Below are 14,168 nucleotides of genomic sequence, written 5' to 3'. Positions count from 1 at the left end.
CACACAGGGGAGAAACCATATAAATGCATTGATTGTGGAAAGAGCTTTAGTGATAATGGAAAACTTAGAAATCATCAACGGACTCACACAGGGGAGAAACCATTTCAATGTATGGAGTGTGGAAAGAGATTCAGTCAGAGTGGACACCTTAGACAACATCAACGGACTCACACAGGGGAGAAACCGTTTCAGTGTATGGAGTGTGAAAAGCGTTTTAATAATAGTGGATGCCTTAGAAGACATCAACGGACTCACACAGGGGATAAACCATTTAAATGCATTGAGTGTGGAAAGAGCTTTCATAATAGTGGATGCCTTAGAATACATCAATGGACTCACACAGGGGATAAACCATTTAAATGCATGGAGTGTGGAAAGAACTTCAGTCAGAGTGGAAACCTTAGACGACATCAACGGACTCACACAGGGGACAAACCATTTAAATGCATTGAGTGTGGAAAGAGCTTTAGTGATAGTGGAAGCCTTAGGAAACATCAATGGACTCACACAGGGGATAAACCATTTAAATGCATGGAGTGTGGAAAGAGCTTTAGTGATAGTGGAAGCCTTAGAATACATCAACGGACTCACACAGGGATGAAACCCTTTAAATGCATTGAGTGTGGAAAGAACTTCAGTCAGAGTGGACACCTTAGAAGACATCAATGGACTCACACAGGGGAGAAACCATTTAAATGCATTGAGTGTGGAAAGAGCTTCAGTCAGAGTGGAAACCTTAGAAATCATCAACAGACTCACACAGGGGAGAAACCATTTCAATGTATGGAGTACAATAAATGCTTTGCTCAGAGTGGAAATCTTAGAAAACATCAGCAGATACGTGGGACAGAAACCATTTAAAGGTATGGACTGTAGAAGGAGCTTCAGTCAGAGTGGAAGCCTTGATTAATGTCAAAAAACTCACACAATGGAGAAACCATATAAATATCAGGAAAGTAGAAAGAGGTTCACTCTTAGTGGAAGTTCAGAATCAACAGACTCATGGACAGGAAGAACTTTAAAAGAGTTGAAACCCTTCAAACCATCAACAAACTCAGAGAGGAGAAGCAGTTTAAATGAAAAGACTGCAAAAAGTGCTTTCTTTATAATGGAGTATTTAAGGAACAGGGACGCGGGTGGCGCTGCGGGTTAAACCACAGAGCCTAGGACTTTGCCAATCCGAAGTTCGGCGGTTTGACTCCCCGCAATGGGGTAAGCTCCCGTTGCTTGGTCCCTGCTTCTGCCAACCTAGCAGTTCAAAAGCACGTCCAAGTGCAAGTAGATAAATAGGTACCGCTCTGGGGGGAAGGTAAAAGGCGTTTCCGTGCACTGCTCTGGTTTGCCAGAAGCGGCTTAGTCATGCTGGCCACACGACCTGGAAGCTGTACACCGGCTCCCTCGGCCAGTAAAGCAAGATGAATGCCACAACCCCAGAGTCGGCCATGACTGGACCTAATGGTCCTTTAACTTTACCTTTATTTAAGGAACTTATTTAAGGAAGGCAGCATCTCACAATGGTGAGAATAATTTTAGATGAAAGTAACTTTAGTTTTTGCACCACACCCTGTCACCCCCCCACCGCATGATCCAAGCACTGCTTCTTCACCAGAACTTAATCGCTGCCTCCTGCACGTTCTGAAGAAAACTTGAATTCCCCCCATCCTAATTTCAAGAGGGGGAAGGAGGGGCTGCAGGTACAAGGGAAGTCTCCTGGGGGGCCCATCTTCCCTCACGAACTCCATGGGGCAACCCCAGAGCTCCTGCTCATTCTGGGGTTTGAGGAAGATAGCATTTTTCCATAGTCCCAGAATTTTTGATTCAGTCATGTACTCAGGAGTTTTCCCACCAGAGGACCACAGTGCTGTAGCTGCTGCTGTTGTCATGGACTGGCTGGTGAGGGGGGGGGAGGCACCAGCTGGGGGACCCACAAGGGAAGAAGGCTCAGAGCACAGAGACTGGTGGGGGGATGAACAGAAAGAGGGAGAAAGGGGAACAGACCGGAAAGGGAGATGTTGCAAGCAGAGGAGGAAACAGGGTTAGGTGAGCGGGAAGAGTCTGGGGCAGAGGGAGGAGAGGAGGGGGCCAGGAGACCCAGAGGAGGCCGGCTGCTGAAGCATCCAGGGAGACTCCCCCTCTTGCTGCGACCAGGACATGCCTTTGAGTCTGGCGGTTAGAATTCTTAAAATGTTGGGATCCCATTTTTCAACCAAAGCCAAAACAAAAATAAAAACCCGCTAGCCTTTTCCCAGGTCTTTTCTGACCTGACAGTCATTCGTCTTCTCTACAAAGTCCTTCTCCCTCCCTTTACTTACCATGGGGTCCCAGCAACCTTTTCTGCCTCTTACACGCTAGGGAAAAGAGTCCCTTTCCATTGGATGCCTGGCAGCCCAGTGCCAAATCCGGCTGCTCCAGAGAGAATGGAAAGGAACTGTAAATGCCCTTGCGCTCTGATGCGCACCAGTCACTTCCTCCCGGATCCTGGTGCTGCCGGTGCAACTGCATTTATGAGAAAAAGAGAAATTGGAAACCGAGCCCAAGTCCCTTGCTATCCAAAGTGGCCACTTGGACCAGCCTTGGGCGTCTTCCTTGGGGAAAAGGAAAAGTTTCAGATCTCAGGTTCCCCGACAGCGAATGAGAGCTTTGATTGGCGTTCTCCCCTTGCAGTTCATTGTCTCTCTAATTGCAGAACCCCAATTCTCCTGTTCTCCCCTCCCCCTCCTATCTACCTCTTGCCAGGAAGGCTGGGAGTGAAGACCGTCAGCAAAAGAGACAGCCAAGGATGAGAATCTGGGTTGCTGAGTGTTTCAGAGAATCCCGCCCACAATCTTCTCCATTCCTAGACTCACGTCCGCATGCGCTGCTCCTAGACAACCCCGGGGTCTTTTACTAGATCAATTTATGGCCGGCCTGGGGCTGAAAATAATCTACCAAAAAACTAAATTACTGACAAAAAACCTCACAATAGAAAAAAAAAAGAACTTCAAGAAAAAACAGGCCTGGAAATTAAAAATAAGGTTAAATACCTAAGGATCAGGATTTTTAAAAGAAGTTTAAATATATATGAGGATGATTATAGTAAAGTATGGAAATAAATTTTTAAAAATATGGAAACCTGGACCAAACTCCATCTCTCACTCTGGGGAAGAGTCTCCGTTGTGAAAATGAATATCCTCCCCAAAATGATTTTCTCTTTCCAAACAATATCCATTTTAGGAGGAATGAATTGTTTTAAGGAGTGGAAAAGGGGAATATCTATATTTATATGGAGTGAAAAGAAACCGAGAATTAAACACCAGTCATTAACAGATCAAAAGGAGAGAGGAGGTTTTGCATTGCCAGATTTGGAATTCTACCATGCGGCGGCAGGATTGGTTTGGATAAAACACTGGATTACACTAAAAGATATGGACCTATTAGACTTGGAAGGCCACGAGAATCGGTCTGGATGGCACGCTTCTTTAATATACGGAAAAGTGAAGGTCCACAGGGGATTTTTGAGCCATGTGAAATAAAATCTGGAGTAAATATAAAGGAATATTTGAGCCAAAAATACCCTTGTGGACATCACCAAGAGAAGCCATATACTTATGTTAGAATAGTTACAATTAGCAAAGCTGACGGGAAGAGTTAGAGGAGTATTGAACCAGAAAATATTTGGAGAATGGAGAATATTTGAGGATTATAGAAGATCATATTGTACCAACCGCACCATATTAGCAGAACTTGAGTGATACTTGTAAACACAACAAATACTGTTTGTGGCGTAGACGGGAACAACATTAAAGAATATAAAACTGTGCGAAAGAAACAACGGCAGTATAAACAGCACAATGAGAATGATTGGAAGACTCGTTTTGTCAGAAGTCTTTTTTATTTAATTAGGAAGATTAAATTTTTTCATGCACATAAATCTACTTCTTCTTTCTTTTTCTGTATTTTCTTCTTTCCTTTTTTCTTCTTTGTTTTTTCTTTACTTTTCTTTTTGCAGTATGAGATTCCAAATTCTTTGTATATGTGTGTAATTTAAATCAATAAAGATTATTTTTAAAAATAAATTGTGGCTGGCCTGATCAAGCGTTGCTTCCTCTGGTTTGCCCCGCTGGAACTCCAGTTCTCTCCAGACCCTGGGGTCACTAGAGGACTGGTGACTCCTCCTGGCAAATGGCCTGGTGTGCGCTGGATCACCGGTCCTTCCTTGCCCCCCCCTTGAATCGGGGCAACCGAAGTTCCCATCTGGGGTGCCATCTGTTGTAAACAAAAGCTGCCCTTCTTCCCTTATGGGGGACACAAGAGCCCTTTATAGAGTCCCTTGTAGGTTCTCCATCGGTAGGAGAAAAGAGCAGAGGCAACCAGAGACTATTGAGAAGCAAAGCAGCTAGTAAGCCTGATCTTGATTGATCTGCTGCAACAGGGTGCTCCCCTGAGGAGGACCCCAAACCAAGGCGTGCCTGCCCTTATATAGACATTTTAAATTGCCTGCCCTGGAGATCCAGACCACCCCTCTATACATCACAGAAGGGGTGTAACCCAAGACCACCCCCCACAAACATCATACCTACATCACAGAAAAGACGGTCTACAACAGAAATGTGAATGTTGTTGTTTTTCCTGTCTGCCAGGTTATCTGATAATGCCTTATCTGATTCCCTTTCCTGGTAGTCTGGCCATTCGCTTGAGATGGTGATTTCCCAATTCCTGAGACAATGGGAAGGTTCCCTCACCCACTCCCTCCTTGCAGAGAAAACATTTGGTCAGTTGGGGAGTCTAAATGGTTTCAGGACGGTCTTCCTGTGCTGCTCCAGACATGTGGTCCACATATCTATGTATGCGCTTGGTTGGTACATTATGAACATTTATTGTATATTATAAGACCTTGTTACAGAAAATCTAGGTGTGAGGCTGCTCTGCCACCCAGCTCGTCGGACTGAGTCCGCGGGTCCCTGCGGAACAAAAGGAGCGCAGCCAGAGACTGGAGCAAGTTGGAGAAGATCCACGTTTGTTGTGCAACAGGTTCAAGGCGAGATTGAACCCCGAGGATGGGGTGACATGAACTTTTAAAACTTCCCACCATTACCCCAGATACAGTTCAAAAGCATCATCACTACATCATTGCTACATCACGATTACATCAGAAAAGGGGTATATCATGCTATGGCCACACGGCTAATGCAATAAAATTTATGTTATTTATGTTAAAAAAAAAAGGGGGGGTGGGTTACACGGGATTAACATATGGAGGAGGGAGGGGGAAACATGCAGAGCTGGAACATGTATTGAAAGGCACATTCTGATTACCGGTGGTAAGAGAGCAATGGGGTCTTAGTTTGCATAGTCTGTCACCCGGCCGAGCCTGGAGGAAGGGCTAGACTGGGTGATTTGGCATCAATGGGGTCCTTCCTGGGTGTACGTGACCTCCCGCTTGTGGGATTATGGAAGGTACTGGGCAGTCTTGAAGTCATGAGTAAATTGAGCAGTTTGGCATTGAAAGCAAGAGAATCGGTGGTACGGGTGATTTTCTATGAATTTTTATATTTTTTTAGCCCTTTGAAACAGTGGCAGCTCATTTGGGAAGCGAATTGATACATTGTATCACTTTTGATGGGCTTAGCAAGGATACGAGGTGTCAGTCCATTCTTCTCAGAGCAGGGAGCTGTCAACAGCTTGTGAGAAGGTGAATGAGGCCTGCAAGAGCTGACACTGCAGACCAAATGCATTGTCTTGATTGGCTGGAGGCTGCGTTGGGTGCAGGCTGATTGGTCAGGACGCTCCCGTAGGCAGATAGTCTGTTCATTCATAAAATACGCTACTCGCTCCTCCGGTCTACCCAGGGAAAGGGCACTTTATTTGGGGGCTTGGGTTTCGCCTGGTGCTTAGTGCAAAAGAGTGAGGGGGCTGAGGGGTCCTTGTAGGGCCGGGCGCCTTTGAGGTCATCGCCTCGAACCCTCTGAAGGCTTCTGGGAAGGGGGTTGACAAACATGCCCCCCCTTCCGTATCAACCTTAATTTTTTTTATTACAGGATTCATCCAGTCCAGCCTTTCGCATGACGAATTCTGCATCTACGTTAAATAAGCAGGGAGACAATTTAAAGCCTTGTCATACTCCTATCTCAATTTTGAACCAATCAGTTATTCCATATCCAGTTCTAACTGTAGCTTCTTGTCCCACATAGATGAGGAGACAGATGAGGTGATCAGGCACTCCCATTTCTTTAAGAACTTGCCATCGTTTGCTGTGGTTGACCCAGTCAAATGGTTTTGCATAGTCAATGAAGCAGAATAATAATGATAATGATAATAATGATAATGATAATAATAATAATAATAATAATAATAATAATAATAATAATTTATTATTTATACCCCGCCCATCTGGCTGGGCCTCCCCAGCAACTCTGGGCGGCTTCCAAAAGAACACCAAAATACTATAATACATCAAACATTAAAAGCTTCCCGAAACAGGGCTGCCTTCAGATGTCTTCTAAAAGCCTGATAGTTGTTGTTCTATTTGACATCTGGTGGGAGGGCGTTCCACAGGGCGGGCGCCACTACCGAGAAGGCCCTCTGCCTGGTTCCCTGTAACTTGGCTTCTCGCAGGGAGGGAACCGCCAGAAGGCCCTCTGTAGTAACGTTCCACTCGCCCACACTACCCATCCATCACCTGACTCTGCTCTCCGGCCAGTTCAGGTTTCTTGAGTAGGTTGGCGAGGGAAATTACTTTTCTCAAACACAGAGTGAAATCACACCGGTAAGGCTGCCACCACTCCCTTTAGTTCAGGGGAACCCAGAGACACATTCCAGGGAGAAGAGTGTGTCCAATTAACCTGGCAATCCCCCCCCCCCTTACAAGCTGCATCCACAGGCTTGCAGGCAGAAGTTCACTCGGTAAAGCGTGACTAAACGGAAGGCTTGGATTTAGTTATTCCCCCGGAAAAGGCACAAATACCAACAGGTTCTACTATAAAAGGTTTATTTTAAAAGAATAACCAAAAACATGTGGAAAAACCACAGGCACATCTTAGGAGTCTTACAAACATAAAAATAACAACATTGTACATTATAACTAGCTTTTACATACTCACAAAAGGAACAAACTTAGAGTAGAGAAAGTCCTTTCAAGCTGTTGCGTAATGGAGCTGTTTGAGAATTTCCATTTCAAAAGGACGAAACGGCTGCTAACGATGGAAGTTACAGCCGGGCATCTTTGCGAGTGCAGAGCAATGGCATAGAGCATCGAACAAAACATCCCTTGATCTTTTATCCACAATTCTGACTTTGCGTCGTAACTTTTGGCCAATCAAGAGTCTTAGTTTGATCAGCTCATTCTTTTGCAGCTGGGTCAGTTTTAGGTTTGAACCCTTAATCAAAGGATCTTCCTCCCACCTGTGGAAATTAACCAGATCCCCAATTCTCAGCAATTTGAAAACAAACAACCTCCGAGAAGGAGGAAGAGATTCTTACCACCAGCCCAGGTGTCAAACCTTCTATTAATCAAGGACCCCTTTCCTCCCATAAACCTCTCATGGCAAGGAGCCAGAAAGTCTGGGTTTTAAAGATACACAACTCCCTTTCCCAGGGTCCTTATGGCTGACAAAGTACCCACAAGGCCACATTCTTTCACTTGACCAAGGAATGATTTTTCTAACAATGATAACTTCACTACACCCTCAGTGCTGGACCTCAGCGTCCGGGTAGAACGATGGGGGTGGAGACGCTCCTTCAGATATACTGGACCAAGGCCATTTAGGGCTTTAAAGGTCAGCACCAACACTTTGAATTGTGCTCGGAAACGTACTGGGAGCCAATGTAGGTCTTTCAAGACCGGTGTTATGTGGTCTCTGCGGCCGCTCCCAGTCACCGGTCTAGCTGCTGCGCTCTGGATTAGTTGTAGTTTCCGGGTCACCTTCAAAGGTAGCCCCACGCAGAGCGCATTGCAGTAATCCAAGCGGGAGATAACCAGAGCATGCACCACTCTGGCGAGGCAGTCCGCAGGCAGATAGGGTCTCAGCCTGCGTACCAGATGGAGCTGGTAAGCAGCTGCCCTGGATACAGATTTGACCTGTGCCTCCATGGACAGCTGTGAGTCCAAAATGACTCCCAGGCTGTTCACCTGGTCCTTCAGGGGCACAGTTAGCCCATTCAGGACCAGGGAAACCTCCACACCTGCCCGCCTCCTGTCCCCCAAAAACAGTACTTCTGTCTTGTCAGGATTCAACCTCAATCTGTTAGCCGCCATCCAACCTCCAACCGCCTCCAGGCACTCACACAGGACCTTCACTGCCTTCACTGGTTCTGATTTGAAAGAGAGGTAGAGCTGGGTATCATCCGCATACTGATGAACACCCAGCCCAAATCCCCTGATGATCTCTCCCAGTGGCTTCATATAGCTGTTGAAAAGCATGGGGGAGAGGACAGAACCCTGAGGCACCCCACAAGTGAGAGCCCAGGGGTCTGAACACTCATCCCCCACCACCACTTTCTGAACACGGCCCAGGAGGAAGGAGCGGAACCACTGTATGACAGTGCCCCCATCTCCCAGCCCCTCAAGACGGTCCAGAAGGATGCTATGTTCGATGGTATCAAACGCCGCTGAGAGATCCAGCAGAACTAGGAAACAGCTCTCACCTTTGTCCCTAGCTCGCCAGAGAGCATCAACCAGTGCGACCAAGGCAGTTTCAGTCCCATGATGAGGCCTGAATCCCGACTGGAAGGGATCCAAATGGTCCGCTTCTTCCAGGCGTGCCTGGAGTTGTTCAGCAACTTCTCGCTCAATCACCTTGCCCAGGAATGGAAGATTTGAGACTGGGCGATAGTTGGCCATCGTGGCCGCATCTAAAGATGGTTTTTTAAGAAGCGGTTTAATAACCGCCTCTTTCAGCGAGTCTGGGAAGGCTCCCTCACGGAGGGAAGCATTCACCACCCCACGAAGCCCATCACCCAGTACTTCCCGGCTAGCTTTTATAAGCCAGGATGGGCAAGGATCAAGGAGACAAGTGGTTGGTTTCACTCGTCCAAGCAGCCTGTCCACATCCTCGGAGGTAACAGGTTGGAATTGATCCCACACAACTTGACTAGACAGGACTCGAGCACTCTCCCGCCCCGGCCCTGCTCCCACGGTGGAGTCTACCTCTTCTCGAATCTGAGCGACCTTATCTGCAAAAAACTTTGCAAAGTCATTGCAGGAGATCATGTTGCCCCTACTGGGCCCTTATGGAGCAGGTGGTTCCGCTAAATTGTGAACCACCTGAAAGAGTCTCCTGCTGCTGTTTTCCACAGATGCAATAGAGGCGGTGAAGAAAGTCTTCTTCGCCGTCGCCATCGCCACTTGGTAGGCTCGACATTGAGCTCTAACCCGTGTCCGGTCAGATTCAGAATGGGTTATCCACCACCAGCGCTCTAGCCATCTCAACGATTGTTTCATTGCCCTCAGATCCGTGGAAAACCACGGGGCTGTCTGGGCTCCATGCAATCGGAGAGGGCGCTTCGGAGCCAGACAGTCAATAGCCCTGGTTAACTCCACATTCCAGCGGGCCACCAGGGAATCAGCTGAAAGGCCATCAACATGGGATAAAACATCCCCTACCACTCTCTGGAAGCCAATTGGATCCATTAAGTGGCGGGGGCGGACCATCCGAATTGGTCCCACCTCCCTGCAGAGGGGAAGGGTCGCGGAGAAGTCCAGTTGCACCAGGAAGTGATCTGACCATGGCACTTCTTTCGTTTCGCTTTTAATTAATGTCAGATCACCAACATCCATAGAGGTGAACACCAGGTCTAAGGCATGCCCGTGGCTATGAGTTGGGCCAGACATATTCAGGGACAGCCCAAGGGGGCCATGCTTTCCACGAAGTCCCGAGCGGCCCCTTGTAAGGTCGTGCCGGCATGGATGTTAAAATCCCCTAGGACAACCAAACTAGGTGTCTCCAGGAGGACATCCGCCACGACCTGAAGCAGCTCGGGCAGGGAATCCTTGGTGAAGCAGGGAGGTCGGTACACCAATAGGAATTCTGTACTGCCCCTATTGCCCAACTTCCAGAACATGCACTCAGAAAACTGGGTCTTCCCAATAGGATGCCTGGTGCAAACTAATGACTTCCTAAAAATCACTGCAACCCCCCCTCCCCGCCCACAAGGCCTGGGTTGCTGTGCGTAAGAGAAACCTGGTGGACAAGCAGTGGCATGGACAGGCCCATCTGCTTCATCCAACCAGGTCTCTGTCACACATGCCAGGTCAAAGCCTCCATCCACAATCAGGTCGTGGATGGCAGTGGTTTTATTCATCATTGACCTGGCATTGCACAGCAGCACCGTCAGGTCATGTGGGTATCCCTTGCTGATTCTAGTATCCATCCGGTCAGGACCAGACCCGGAGGCAGGGATAGTCCTCAGACAACGACTAAACCTGCGTCCTCGGTAATGACATGGTCTGGTCTTAGCGTAACTCCTCCTCCTACCCATGATCACTGAGATCGGTTGTCCGAGTGCACCCCCCCTATGGAACCTGCCCCAGCCATTTTGTTTGCTGGGACCCACTCCCAGGCAGCCCTGACCCCTCCCCTTAAAATCAAATTAAAGCCTATACAAAAAACAAACTAACAGAACAATAAATCTATAAAAACAAAAAACAAAGTTACAAACACAACATAATTAAATTAAACAAATCCCCCCACCCAACTAAACACCCACCCCACCCCACACACCCGAGGCCTCCCTGGAGCCCCATAAGCTGCGGAGGTGAGTATGGGGCCCGCCCCCAGGCCCAAGGTGGAAAAAGGGCTTCAAGGGGGAGCGGTCCTCCCCACAAGCTCACGGCAAAGCGGCAGCAGCAATGTCCCAAGGCCTCCTTGGAGCCTTATATGCTGAGGTGGAGTATGGGGCCCGCCCCCAGGCCCAAGGTGGAGAGTGGGCTTGCAGGGGGAGCGGTCCTCCTCACAAAGTCACGGCAGAGCAGCAGCAGCAATGTCCCGAGGCCTCCTTGGAGCCTTATATGCTGAGGTGGAGTATGGGGCCCGCCCCCAGGCCCAAGGTGGAGAGAGGGCTTGCAGGGGGAGTGGTCCTCCCCACAAGCTCATGGCAAAGCGGCAGTAGATGTCTTTCTGGAACTCTCTAGCTTTCTCCATAATCCAGCGCATGTTTGCAATTTGGTCTCTGGTTCCTCTGCCCCTTCGAAATCCAGCTTGCACTTCTGGGAGTTCTTGGTCCACATACTGCTTAAGCCTGCCTTGCAGTATTTTAAGCATAACCTTGCTAGAGTGTGAAATGAGGGCAATTGTACGATAGGTGGAGCATTCTTTGGCACTGTCCTTCTTTGGGATTGGGATTCATGTGTTGCAGGAAACACATGAACTCCTCTTTGTCCTCAGGAATATAATCATGGGGAGAGGAAAGGAGCAACCGGGCAGGTGACAAGAAGAAGAAGAAGAAGAGTTTGGATTTGATATCCCGCTTTACCACTACCCGAAGGAGTCTCAAAGCGGCTAACAATCTCCTTTCCCTTCCTCCCCCACAACAAATACTCTGTGAAGTGAGTGGGGCTGAGAGACTTCAGAGAAGTGTGACTGGCCCAAGGTCACCCAACAGCTGCATGTGGAGGAGCGAGGAAGCAAACCCGGTTCCCCAGATTACGAGTCCACTGCTCTTAACCACTACACCACACTGGCTCTCAACAAGACACTCAGGTTACCACCACAACTCCTCCCTCAACCCCTCCTCTTTGTGATGTGTCAATGATGTAGTCACGATGTAGTCTTGGGGGTGTAGCATGGGGGATTTGTTGTTGTTGTTTAGTCCGACTTTTCGTGACCCCATGGACCAGAGCACGCCAGGCATTCCTGTCTTCCACTGCCTCCGCAGTTTGGTCAGGGGATTAGCAGCTAATAAAAGTTGGGGTCTTCTTTTGTTGGGGGCTTCCATCTTGTTCCACCTGGGGGCAGGTGGGAGTCCTGTGGCGACAGTCTTCAAGCAAGACCAAGCCGACTGGCTGCTCTTTTGCTCTACTCTTCCTGGCTGGTCTCCTTGTTTCTGGTCCAAGGGATCCCTCAGATTTTGGAATCCGCTTCTGGCTACAATTGTATCGGCTGCTTTGCTGAGCCTCTTGGCTGTTGCGCAGGGACGGGGCCTGTGTCCACGGTCCTTGTCCTGGCCTGAGTCCGAGGCTGGGGTGGGGAGCTGGGATTAGGGGGGAGTCGTTTACCTGCCCCCCGTTCCTGGTTTGAACAGCACCAAGGCCTAAAACACGGAGGGATCTAAGCTCGTGGGGTGGGGTGGGGGAGGGGAGGATGTTGCACTTGTGGGGGGGACCCCTCTTTGCAGCTGGATCTCCGGGATCAGCCCCTCCCCCGCTGTCCTGATCCACTAAAGAAAAGGGGAGGGGGAAAAGCTTCCTCTCCCCCCTCAATTCTTTCCCTCCCCTCCCGGCACCTCCTCCTCTCACCCCGCCCCCACAAGCCCAGATCCCGCCCCCAAACGTCCCACCCCTTCCTCCTCCTCCTCCAATCCGGCTCTTCTGTCCCAGGAATGGGGGTGTGAGCCCCCTCCCACCCTGCCTTCTTCTCCCGGACGTGGAGCTTCCACTCCGGATTGCTGCTCTGCGCCGTAGCTCTATGGGGGGGGGGCGCTTTCAGAAAGGGGAGGGAGGAGGCAGGGGACCCCCCCCCCCGTGGATGTTGCAGGAAAGGAGAATCGGGAGCGAGGACAAAGAGGTAAAGGGGTCGCGGGGGGGGGGGAGGAGAAGGAGGAGGGGGAAGAGGACCCAGAGACCCCTCCAGCTCCCCAAATCGCCTTCCGTGGGGCCTGGATCCCGGCACGCCTGCTGCGAAGGGGGCTTTCCTCGCAGGGCGGACCCCTCGCCCCGTTTCCCAGGCTCCGCGCGTCCCATGAAAGGGTTAAGGGGCGCGAGAGACGCCTGGATAGAGACCCCCCAGTCCCTCCCTTGCTCCTGTTGGGGGGGGGCTAGGATGGAGAGATGGGGCGCGCAGGGCGAGGTGTCAGTCGCGCTAGAGTGCGGGGGAAACTGCGGGAGAGAGGGAGGGGGAAGGGAAGAGGAGCACTGGGGGGGGGGGGAGATAGGAAGACCAGTCTTGGGGGGGGGGGCGTCTCAATCGTGGCTTCCTTGGGCAATCTTCGAAGGGGCCGCCTTGGCTTCTCCCTCCCGCCCAGGAATGCCCCCCCTTCAAGGCGACCAGAGAGGGATCCCTGGAAAGTGGGGGTCCTGTCCCCCCACCCTTCCTTCCTGCAATCTCCATCCTCTTCCCACCCCATAAGTCCCTGCCCTGTCCAGACACAGCGCTTCTGCCCAGTCCAACCAATGGTCCCCTGGAGAGGAGAGGAAATCCCGAGAGGAAGAGGGGAGGGGGGAGGCCTTCTCAGAAGCGGCTCTTGGTTTCCGCAATCCCACCCAGGAAGCAGCCACAAGCCTTTTTCTCTCTCTCAGGCTTCCATCTTTATTGTCTTTTCCAATGAGGATGAGAATAATGTACACCTGTCATCAGAAACAGGGGTGCAGAGTCCATGGAATGGCTCTCAGGATTGATACAGAAGTTGCACCTCAAAAGCATTTCTGTTCCTCTTATTCTTTGTAGCCAATGTCAGAGTGACTGACAAGCTGAGATACAACCCATCATCATCCGATGACAGCGACTGCATGATTCTTCCCAGTCAAAGGACCCATTTTCATGATAGACAGTGCCTGGGGCTGGAGGCTCTACACACCGGGTGTGCCTGTGGAGGCCAAAGACTGCCAGTATTAGCACAGGTGAGGTGTGTGACCTCCCCAAATTTACAGACTGTATGTGAATGAGAGTTTGTGGGTGGGATTATAATTTACGGCAACCCTGTGATTTTCTCCACCCATAACATTTCGTGAGCTGATATTGCAGTACGAATTCCAAAATAACTACAAAAAATCACATGATAATAATAATAGTACAGTGGTACCTCGGGTTAAGAACTGAATTCGTTCTGCAGCTCCATTCTTAATCTGAAACTGTTCTTAACCTGAAGCACCACTTTAGCTAATGGGGCCTCCTGCCGCCGCCGTGCGATTTCTGTTCTCATCCTGAAGCAAAGTTCTTAACAAAAGGTACTATTTCTGGGTTAGCAGAGTCTGTAACCTGAAGCATCTGTAACCCGAGGTATCACTCTAGACGTTATAGTATTAGTATTTTCCCCCA

General features: G+C 49.6%; 1 protein-coding gene across 2 annotated transcripts in view; it reads left to right on the top strand.

Moving 5' to 3' along the window:
• The window catches only part of LOC308595683 (uncharacterized protein), a 171,848-nt gene that overhangs the window by 30,609 nt on the left and 127,071 nt on the right, over nucleotides 1–14,168 (top strand). For both annotated transcript variants that reach the window (XR_014012104.1, XM_081210298.1), the window contains exon 2: nucleotides 13,578–13,750. The gene's annotated coding sequence lies outside the window, so the exon portion shown is untranslated. The remainder of the gene's footprint in view (nucleotides 1–13,577; nucleotides 13,751–14,168) is intronic.

The sequence above is a fragment of the Podarcis bocagei genome, assembly GCF_964188305.1.
Source record: "Podarcis bocagei genome assembly, chromosome: 10".
Classification (NCBI taxonomy): domain Eukaryota; kingdom Metazoa; phylum Chordata; class Lepidosauria; order Squamata; family Lacertidae; genus Podarcis; species Podarcis bocagei.
Note: the sequence above shows the minus strand (reverse complement) of the source record. Positions and strands in the feature narration are given on the sequence as shown.